We start from the raw sequence: 10,487 nt of genomic DNA on the forward strand, positions 1-10,487 counted from the left end.
GAAGCAGCTGAATCCAGCCTGCAGTTTCTCCAATGTCTGTAGTTTTTCCAACATGGCCGTGTTCCCAGCGCTTGCAGAAGCAGCCTCATTGCACCTTCCTCAGGGATTCCACCAGCTGAGCACAATTACCCCTTCCTCCAGCTTTCTGAGGGCCCCTTCTCCAGGCTACAGTTTAATAATTTCAACCCCTTCCCTTTGCTCCTTCAGCCCTAGAGGTGGTAGCTCTTCCTACAGTTACTGTCTCTGTAAAAATGTTTTGCTTTTAGGTTGCCTAGTATTACGGATTGAACAGTGTTCCCTTAAAAGATGTTGAATTTCAAACCCCCAGTACCCGTGAGTGGAACCTTATTTGGCAATAGGATCTGTGAAAAACCAAACTCTTCACAGTGAGTAAAACAAAGGAGAAAGATGAGTTTATTACAAGGATTTCCACCTGTAGGCAAGGAAACTCAAGGCTCTGGGAGCAATGAATTCTGATTTGCTCCCTAAGGGGTTTAATGGGGCAAAGGTGGAAGTTATTTGCCTTTTTCATCTGATTGGTTGCCTAGGGATCTTCTTCCCTATTTAGGTCAAGGCAGCTGCGTCAGGGCAACAAGCAAGTTCAGACCAGACGTGAAGAGACTTGGCAGTCAGGGGACTGGCTGAAGCCCTCTGCTGATTTCCGAGAAGAGCTGTAAATTCCTGCAACTTAGGTACAATTAAGTGTCGTTTTCTTTTCTTTTCTTTGTGTTTTTGCGGTACGCGGGCCTCTCACTGTTGTGGTCTCTCCCGTTGCGGAGCACAGGCTCCGGATGCACAGGCTCAGCGGCCATGGCTCACGGGCCCAGCCGCTCCGCGGCATGTGGGATCTTCCCGGACCGGGGCACAAACCCGTGTCCCCTGCATCAGCAGGCGGACTCTCGACCACTGCGCCACCAGGGAAGCCCAAGTGTCGTTTTCTTTAATGCACTTGCGGTGGCCAACTCCATTTTCTCCCTGACATAAGTGATTCCTTTAAGTTTTGATTCTACAGGTCTTCACAGTTGGTCAAGTTAAGATGAGATCACTGGGGTAGGCCCTAATGCAATATGACTCAGTCCTTATAAAAAGGGGAAATTTGGACATGGAGACAGATGCTCACACAGGGAGAACACCATGTGAACATGAAGGATGTATCAACAAACCAAGGAATGCCAAATATTGCCAGAAAACGACCAGAAACGAGGAGAGAGACAAGGGACAACTTCTCCGTCACAGCCCTCAGAAGGAAGCAACCCTCCTGACACCTTGATCTCGGACTTCTGGCCTCCAGAACTGTGAGACGAGAAACTTCTGTTGTCTAAGCCCCCAGTTTGTGGTATTTTATTATGGCTGTCCCTGGAAATTGATACAGCTAGTTAACCATATTATTCTTAGTTAACCAGTTTTTAGGTTAACTTCTCTGTTAAAATAACTAGTATGACTTCTCTCTTCTGACTGAGTACTAAATAATATAAGTACAGAGAATCATAGATTCTGTTTTTATGGTAACTTTAGAGGTTATCTGCTTTACGTCACTGCCATGTGATTCTTATTTAACTTTAGCAGATGCATTCGTTTGCTTGGGTTGCCATAACAAAGCACTGCAGACTGTGTGGCTTAAGTCACAGAAATTTATTTTCCCACAGTTCTGAAGGCTAGAAGTCTGAGATCAAGGTGTTGGCAGGGTTGGTTTCTTCTGAGGTCTCTCTCCTTGGCTGGTAGATGGCCATCTTTTCCCTGTGTCTTCACATGGTCTTCCTTTGTGCATATCTGTGTCCTAATCTCCTCGTCTTAAAAGGAGACCGGGCATATTGGATTAGAGCCCACCCATATGGCCTCATTTGAACTTAATCACCTCTTTAAAGACCTTATTTCCAAATACAGCCATATTCCGAGATACTGGTGGTTAGGACGTCAACCTATAAATTTTGAGGTTGGCACAGTTCAGTCCATACAAGCAGGAATCTTTTGATAAAGAAAATGTTAATTCCTTGGGGTCACACAGCCTCCTTTTAGTGGCTCTTTGGAAGGCTGCATGGCAGACCTTCAAATACTCCTCTTGTCGAAGCTCACAAATCTGCCCTTTAATAATAATCTAGTTCAGGATGTTGCCCAAGTTCACTCTCCCAGGCAAGTTGAATAGCCACCCAAGCCACTGTAGTAACAATTTTGTTGAAAAGAACCAAAATGGTAGTTGATATAGATGAATAACATAGAAATATCTGAATGCCCCAGATTTTTAAGAAACTTTATGTCCATTTACTAACACTTCTGCGTAGGAGCCAGGAATATGGTCACTCTTTAAATGCCTGTATGGCTACTCGGTCATCCTCTGGTTTAGGGGGAGATCTCTACATTCTGTTTCTAGAATTCCTCCAAGGCAATTTTTCTTGCATTACTCTTCCCTGTTGCACCTGCTTTCTTCCTTTTCTTGCCATTTGGTTTCAAGCATAGCAACCAGTGAATAAAAGGTGCCTCCCTCCTACATCCGCAGCCAGTCCCCACTGAGGAGGGAAGGTGGATGATACAAACCGAAAGAAAAGTGAGAAGCTGAGGGGGTTCTATACGTGGGACCCCAGGGTGCTGACTACTTATCTTGTTCTTATAGCTTCTGCCACACTATTGATTGGGATCTTACAAGTCGAAGAGAGAAAAATGAACACTTTTCTAGAAAAATGGACCATTCTTTAGAAGGTCTAAGGATGGGCAGTCTGTAAAAGAGAAACTGCAAATGATCAACAAAATAGATGCATCTCCTCTCTAATTATCAAAGTCACGTTGGGGGATATTCGAGACGGATCACAATTTCCCTGCTCCTGGTTTCCATGACGAGGCCGTTTCTCTCAGTACTCCTGGTCATTCTCTGTTCTTTTATCTACCTCTCTGCTGAGAAGGGGGAGTAGCTTATTTGCATAGTAAATTTGAGAAGGGTACCCTTAGCTTAGTGGGCTTAGCTAAGGCTCCAACCATCTTTTTTTTTCTCTCTCTCTCTCTCAGCTGGGTTCCAGCTTTCTCCTGAGAGCTTGCTGCTTACAGGAAGCACTGTTTTCCTCTTCTCCCAGCTCTGCCTCTGGAGAGAGAGGTGAAGGTTGGTGGGACGGCTGGAGCTTCTGTGACCGGTGAGCAAATTTCCTTATTCTGAGGTTTGTGTAACAAGTGTATTCGGCTCACACATGAATCCACCTCGCTCTTGACTAGCCTCATCTCAGCACGGATGTTAGTTTGGTCTCTTTTTTACTCTTTGTTTTATTTATCTATTTGTTGAGTGGAGAAGAGGGATGCTATTTGTTGGAAACTGTCTTATAGACCATACCATACTGGTCATAATTTACTTAAATGCTCCATGAACAATCAATACATCTAGAGTTAAAAGTTATTGCTGAGAACTTGGGTTTACAAAGCTGAGCCTACCAACACAGGATATGAAAAACAGTTCAAAAGAGCTAACATCTTTAAATGGAAATACTGGTTTCTGTCAGCCTTCAAGTCTTAAAGTCTTTATGTTCGCTTATATTTCCTCATCAAAGCTTTTCCACACAGTTTAAGTCTGGATTAAATCTCGTCTTCCCCCTCCTCTGTTACGTATTATACCTCTCGTGTAGCAGTTGCCAAAATCTGCCTTGTTGTACAAGCGTTTGAGTGTTGTTTTCACTGGAGATCAGGGGCTATGTGTTATTGTAATTATATGCTTCCAACTCCGAGATACGTGCCCTGCACAGAGTTGTATTCAATAAATGTTGATTGAGATCAATGAAATCACAGCTTCCCTGGAAGCTAACAAAGAACAAATATGGATTGCTTTATTAATAACTTAGAACTAAAGAGTTAGATAATAAAGATGTGTTTATTCCACTTGACAAAATTGCTATAGCTAGACTAGATGATTTTCCACTGTTCTTGTTTTTCAAACTCTGTGACAAACTTTATTTCTACTAAGTTTTGTGGAAATTAAATCTTAGTAACTTGAAGTTTATTTCCTAAGTGTTATTTAATGGAGTCTGCAGTGATAATAGTAATTCATGCTGTACATGAAGAAATACTTGGGAGTGGGAATAATTATCTCCTGTATCACTTTTTCTGGTATTTCCCTTCACATATATTTGAAATAATCATGTTTTCTCTTTATTCTTTCAAGAACTTAGTTTGCAGTATCATAGCTCATAACATGCAGGACTCTCTAGTCAAGTAGTTTACAAATATCAAGAATTCTATACAATCATTTGTTATCCATAAAAGAACAAAAAAGGCTTCTAATTAGAGAACCTGATATATAGTCCTTGGTTGGCCATTTGTTACAAATTTGGGCAAATAAGTTATTGTGGATCATTGTCACTTATTAAAAATGAAATAACTACTTCATGGGTTGAGAAGATAAAGTAAGATTATGTGTATAAATATGCATTGTAAATTTAAAGCCTTATATAAACATTAATTGTTATCATTACTTGCCAAGGAACACATTTGTAGATGTCGCCCTCTGGTCTCATGATTAAGACAAAGATGCCAATATATGATCTTCAGTTTCTTGTTAGTATTACTCTGGTGCCTGGATGTATAGATGAAATGCCACATAACAATGCTATAAGTCTTAGTGGAATAGAGGTTAAAAAGCTCAAGAGACCAAACTCAAAGTCACAGTGTAAAGGATTCATTTACATGGTAAATGATTACACATGTTTATATGCATAACCCATGAGTTCCAAGACTTCTAACACAAAGGTGTTACTTTTCTTCTATGTTACCACCAGTAATAATTTTGCTAAACTCTCCAACACTTCATAACAAGAATCTTTTCCTCCATTGTCCAATAAGACTTTCTCCCTGTCTGCCTAAGCTCTGTAACCCTCTCCCCGAGGTGCTTTCAGCTTTCACTATCCGTCTGTTCAAGGCCCTTCCACCTCCATCCTAACCCAGGCTCAAAGGCAATGACATGTTTTCGTCATGGAATAGTTCCCTACTCCCAGGTTCCAAGTTTCTGTATCACTTACTATTATGTAATATCCTCCCCAAAGCTTACTGGTCTAGTTGTTTTATTGGCTTAAAACAACTGCTTTATTATAATCACGTATCCTATGGGAAAGGAATTCAAACAGGGCATAATAGGAATAGAAATTTGAGTCTTCTCTGTTCTGTGATGTCTGGGGCCTCAGTTGGGAAGACTATAGAATTGGAGCTTAAGATTGGGTACGAGAATCATCTGGAGACATAGTCATTCACTGTCCATGGTTGTTGCTGACTACTGGCTAAGTCCTCAGCTGGAAACAAATGAAGGGAGAGAACAGCTGTCCCTAAAGTATACACATACGGCATACGATTCCCTTATGGTCCAGTGACTTTTATAAGCTGAAGTAGCCCTTCAGTGCAGAAGAGCACCTGTGATTAGCTCCACCCAGGAAAGTAGCAGCTATAGGAGTTCAGCTAATTAAGAACAGATTGATATTCACAGTTTATTATTAGATTTTCTTTTAGACTAGTTCTTCCTAAAATTAGTCTAAAACCAGTGGTATTTCAGTATTACAAGGGAAAAAAATCTTTATACTTTTTAGAAAGTCATTAATCTACAAAAAGCTAAGATTTTATTATGCCACATAGATTTAAATGGGATTAGGTATAGATTTGACACTTGTTTAATATTTGCTAATTATCATTTGTTTTATAGATACTAGTTAACTTACATTTTTTCAATCTATAAAAAGAATTTGTCCCCCTTTTAAAATGTCCTATCTTTAAATGAAGAAATGGAATTTCAGAGAGATGACATAACTTGCTCTAGTCACGTAATAATTGGCCACGATCCTCTGCCAGGTCTGTTTGCGCCAGATTTCATGTTCTTTCTATTGCATTGTGTGGGAGATTTACTTACATTAGACAATACATTTTTTCCATTTCAATCGTGATAATTATCCTTTGGTTTGTCACTTATATTAACAACTAAATAGCAAACGAATTATATGGGTGGCCAGTACATGCTGTTATTATTCATCAGTGTGATGATGTCATAAAAGCCAGTGATGGACAGAGGAGGACTGACCCTCCCTCTCTGTCCAGATTTAGTTGTACTTGAATTGCATTTGAAAAGTGTTATAGATTTGAGACCCACAAACTTTGAAAGGAAACATTAGTATAAAAAAAAATTTTTTTTTGAGTGGGTATTTTGCTTATTGATATTATATTAAAAATAACTTCCCATTGATACTTGTTGACATTTTCAGAATTTTTTTTTTTTGCGGTACACGGGCCTCTCACTCTTGTGGTCTCTCGCACTGCAGAGCACAGGCTCCGGATACGCAGGCTCAGCGACCATGGCTCATGGGCCCAGCCGCTCCGAGGCATGTGGGATCCTCCTGGACCGGGGCACGAACCCATGTCCCCTGCATTGGCAGGCGGACTCTCAATCACTGCACCACCAGGGAAGCCCTTCAGAATATTCTTGAAAAATTAAATGTTATAGAAAATTTGGAAGTCAAGTGAAAAATAGATTTATTTGGATAGGATTTTGTAAATTTAATGGACTATAAGTTTTTATAGTTGGTAAGCAGGCACTTAATATACCATTTTAACAGTTAATGGCCTGAAATATGGAGGAGAATTCCTCTGTATATATGTATAATTTTGAAGAGACACTATTAAGGATTTTGTACTTTTTCCTAAGGACAATGCGAAGCTAGTAAGAATTTTAAGCAGTCCAGATATCATAATTTGTTGAAAGAGAGAATTCTGACTGTGGGCAGAGAGTAAAGTAGATAGGGTATGGACAGAGTGGACAAAAACGGAAAATCAAACATGGATCAATTACTTTGGTTCAGGTGAGCACTAATGGTAGCTTGGGTATAGATGATGGCAAAGGAGCAGATCAAAGTAGATAGAAATACATTACAGAATCAATAGTACTGACAATTTATTAGGGGTGTAGGGTGTCAGAGAAGACAGTGTTAAGAATGACTCTGAGGTTTCTGACATAAGCAACTGGGGAAGAGGAGCTGCCGTTTATGAAAATAGAGATCACAACAAGAGCAGGTTTGGATGCTGGAAGTCAACTTCATGAGTTCAGTTCTGGGTCTATGGAACATAAGATGCCTGTGAGGCATGTATTTTTATAGGGGTTTAATAGAAATTCTAGTACAATCTGAACTATATTTCTCCATTCTCTGCTGGGTGCTTTTCTTCTCCTATGATCACATTGGTTCATAACCTACATTGGTCCATGCTGTGTTATTCTTTGCTTCAATAGGTCAAAAGCATGAAAATATCAATGTATGTTCCAATAAAATGCAAAGTGCTCAGCCTGGTAATATGGAAATAGTGATGTATTCTGAAATGCTGAGTCAGGAGATGATCCAAGTTAACTTTCCTGACATCTGTAAATGATCAGTGGAAAAATGACCATTAGCCTTCTAGTCAAGGGGGAGGATATTCTGGGAAAAATGGCTGGGATGGTCTACCAGCTTTAAGATCTCAATAGCTAGGAGGATGGTGGTATGGGATATTCCTCTACTTACTGATAATAATACCTGAATGTATTCCCACATGTCAAAAAATATTACTGTGTATAATAGCTTCCCTTCTCATTCCCCCAAGCTTTCATCACATCTGTGCTCAATGTCCCTCATGAAAGAGGGCTTCTCTGATCATCTGTGTAAATAGATACCCCAGCTCATCACTGTCTTCCCTCATCTGCTTACTTATTATCATATTATTTATTGCCACTTGATGTATGTTTACTCAATTGATTTTTCTTTCCCCACCTCTACCCACACCACTCTAGAATGTAAGCTTCTTTAGGGAAAGGACTTTTTTAAATTTTAATTTATTTTTTTATACAGCAGGTCCTTATTAGTCATCAATTTTATACAAATCAGTGTATACATGTCAATCCTAATCCCCCAATTCATCTCACCATCCCCCGCACCCCCCACCACCTTCCCCCCTTGGTGTCCATACGTTTGTTCTCTACATCTGTGTCTCAATTTCTGCCCTGCAAACCGCTTCATCTGTACCATTTTTCTAGGTTCCACATTTATGCATTAATGTGCGATATTTGCTTTTCTGACTTACTTCACTCCGTATGACAGTGTCTAGATCCATCCATGTCTCTACAACTGACCCAATTTCATTCCTTTTTATGGCTGAGTAATATTCCATTGTATATATGTACCATATCTTCCTTATCCATTCGTCTGTCGATGAGCATTTAGGTTGCTTCCATGACCTGGCTATTGTAAATAGTGCTGCAGTGAACATTGGGGTGCATGTGTCTTTTTGAATTATGGTTTTCTCTGGGTATATGCCCAGTAGTGGGATTGCTGGGTCGTATGGTAGTTCTATTTGTAGTTTTTTAAGGAACCTCCATACTGTTCTCCATAGTGTCTGTATCAATTTACATTCCCACCAACACTGCAAGAGGGTTCCCTTCTCTCCACACCCTCTCCAGCATTTGTTGTTTGTAGATTTTCTGATAATGCCCATTCTAACTGGTGTGAGGTGATACCACATTGTAGTTTTGATTTGCATTTCTCTAATAATTAGTGATGTTGAGCAGCTTTTCATGTGCTTCTTGGCCATCTGTATGTCTTCTTTGGAGAAGTGTCTATTTAGGTCTTCTGCCCATTTTTCGATTGGGTTGTTTGTTTTTTTAATATTGAGCTGCATGAGCTGTTTATATATTTTGGAGATGAATCCTTTGTCCATTGATTCGTTTGCAAGTATTTTCTCCCATTCTGAGGACTGTCTTTTCGTCTTGTTTATGGTTTCCTTTGCTGTGCAAAACCTTTGAAGTTTCATTCAGTCCCACTTGTTTTTGTTTTTATTTCAATTTCTCTAGGAGGTGGATCAAAAAAGATCTTGCTGTGATTTATGTCAAAGAGTGTTCTTCCTATGTTTTCCTCTAAGAGTTTTATAGTGTCCGGTCTTACATTTAGGTCTCAAATCCATTTTGAGCTTATTTTTGTGTATGGTGTTAGGGAGTGTTCTAATTTCAATCTTTTACATGTAGCTGTTCAGTTTTCCCAGCACCACTAATTGCAGAGACTGTATTTTCTCCATTGTATATCCTTGCCTCCTTTGTCATAGATTAGTTGACCATAGGTGTGTGGGTTTATCTCTGGGCTTTCTATCCTGTTCCATTGATCTATATTTCTGTTTTTGTGCCAGTACCATATTGTCTTGATTACTGTAGCTTTGTAGTATAGTCTGAAGTCAGGGAGTCTGATTCCCCAGCTCCATTTTTTCCCTCAAGACTGCTTTGGCTTTTTGGGCTCTTTTGTGCCTCCATACACATTTTAAGATTTTTTGTTCTAGTTCCATAAAAAATGCCCCTGGTAATTTGATAGGGATTGCATTGAATCTGTAGATTGCTTTGGGTAGTAGAGTCATTTTCACAATATTGATTCTTCCAATCCAAGAACATGGTATATCTCTCCGTTTGTTGGTATCATCTTTAATTTCTTTCATCAGTGTCTTATAGTTTTCTGCATACAGGTCTTTTGTCTCCCTAGGTAGGTTAATTCCTAGGTATTTTATTCTTTTTGTTGCAATGGTAAATGAGAGTGTTTCCTTAATTTCTCTTTCAGATTTTTCATCATTAGTGTATAGGAATGCAAGAGATTTCTGTGCATTAATTTTGTATCCTGCAACTTTACCAAATTCATTGATTAGCTCTAGTAGTTTTCTGGTGGCATCTTTAGGATGCTCTATGTATAGTATCATGTCATCTGAAAACAGTGACAGTTTTACTTCTTTTCCAATTTATATTCCTTTTATTTCTTTTTCTTCTCTGATTGCCATGGCTAGGACTTCCAAAACCATGTTGAATAATAGTGGTGAGAGTGGACATCCTTGTCTTGTTCCTGATGTTAGAGGAAATGCTGTCAGTTTTTCACCATTGAGAATGATGTTTGCTGTGGGTTTGTCATATATGGCCTTTATTATGTTGAGGTAGGTTCCCTCTATGCCCACTTTCTGGAGAGTTTTTGTCATGAACGGGTTTTGAATGTTGTCAGAAGCTTTTTCTGCATCTATTGAGATGATCATATGGTATTTATTCTGCAGTTTGTTAATATGGTGTATCACATTGATTGATTTGCATATATTGAAGAATTCTTGCATCCTTGGGATAAATCCCACTTGGTCATGGTGTATGATCCTTTTAATGTGTTGGATTCTGTTTGCTAGTATTTTGTTGAGGATTTTTGCATCTATATTCATCAGTGATACTGGTCTGTAATTTTCTTTTTTTGTAGTATCTTTGTCTGGTTTTGGTATCAGGGTAATGGTGGCCTCATAGAATGAGTTTGGGAATGTTCCTTCCTCTGCAATTTTTTGGAAGAGTTTGAGAAGGATGGGTGTTAGCTCTTCTCTAAATGTTTGATAGAATTCACCTGTGAAACCATCTGGTCCTAGACTTTTGTTTGTTGCAAGATTTTTAATCACAGTTTCAATTTCATTACTTGTGTTTGGGCTGTTCATATTTTCTATTTCTTCCTGGTTCA

Source organism: Phocoena sinus, chromosome 17 (genome assembly GCF_008692025.1).
Source record: "Phocoena sinus isolate mPhoSin1 chromosome 17, mPhoSin1.pri, whole genome shotgun sequence".
Lineage (NCBI taxonomy): Eukaryota > Metazoa > Chordata > Mammalia > Artiodactyla > Phocoenidae > Phocoena > Phocoena sinus.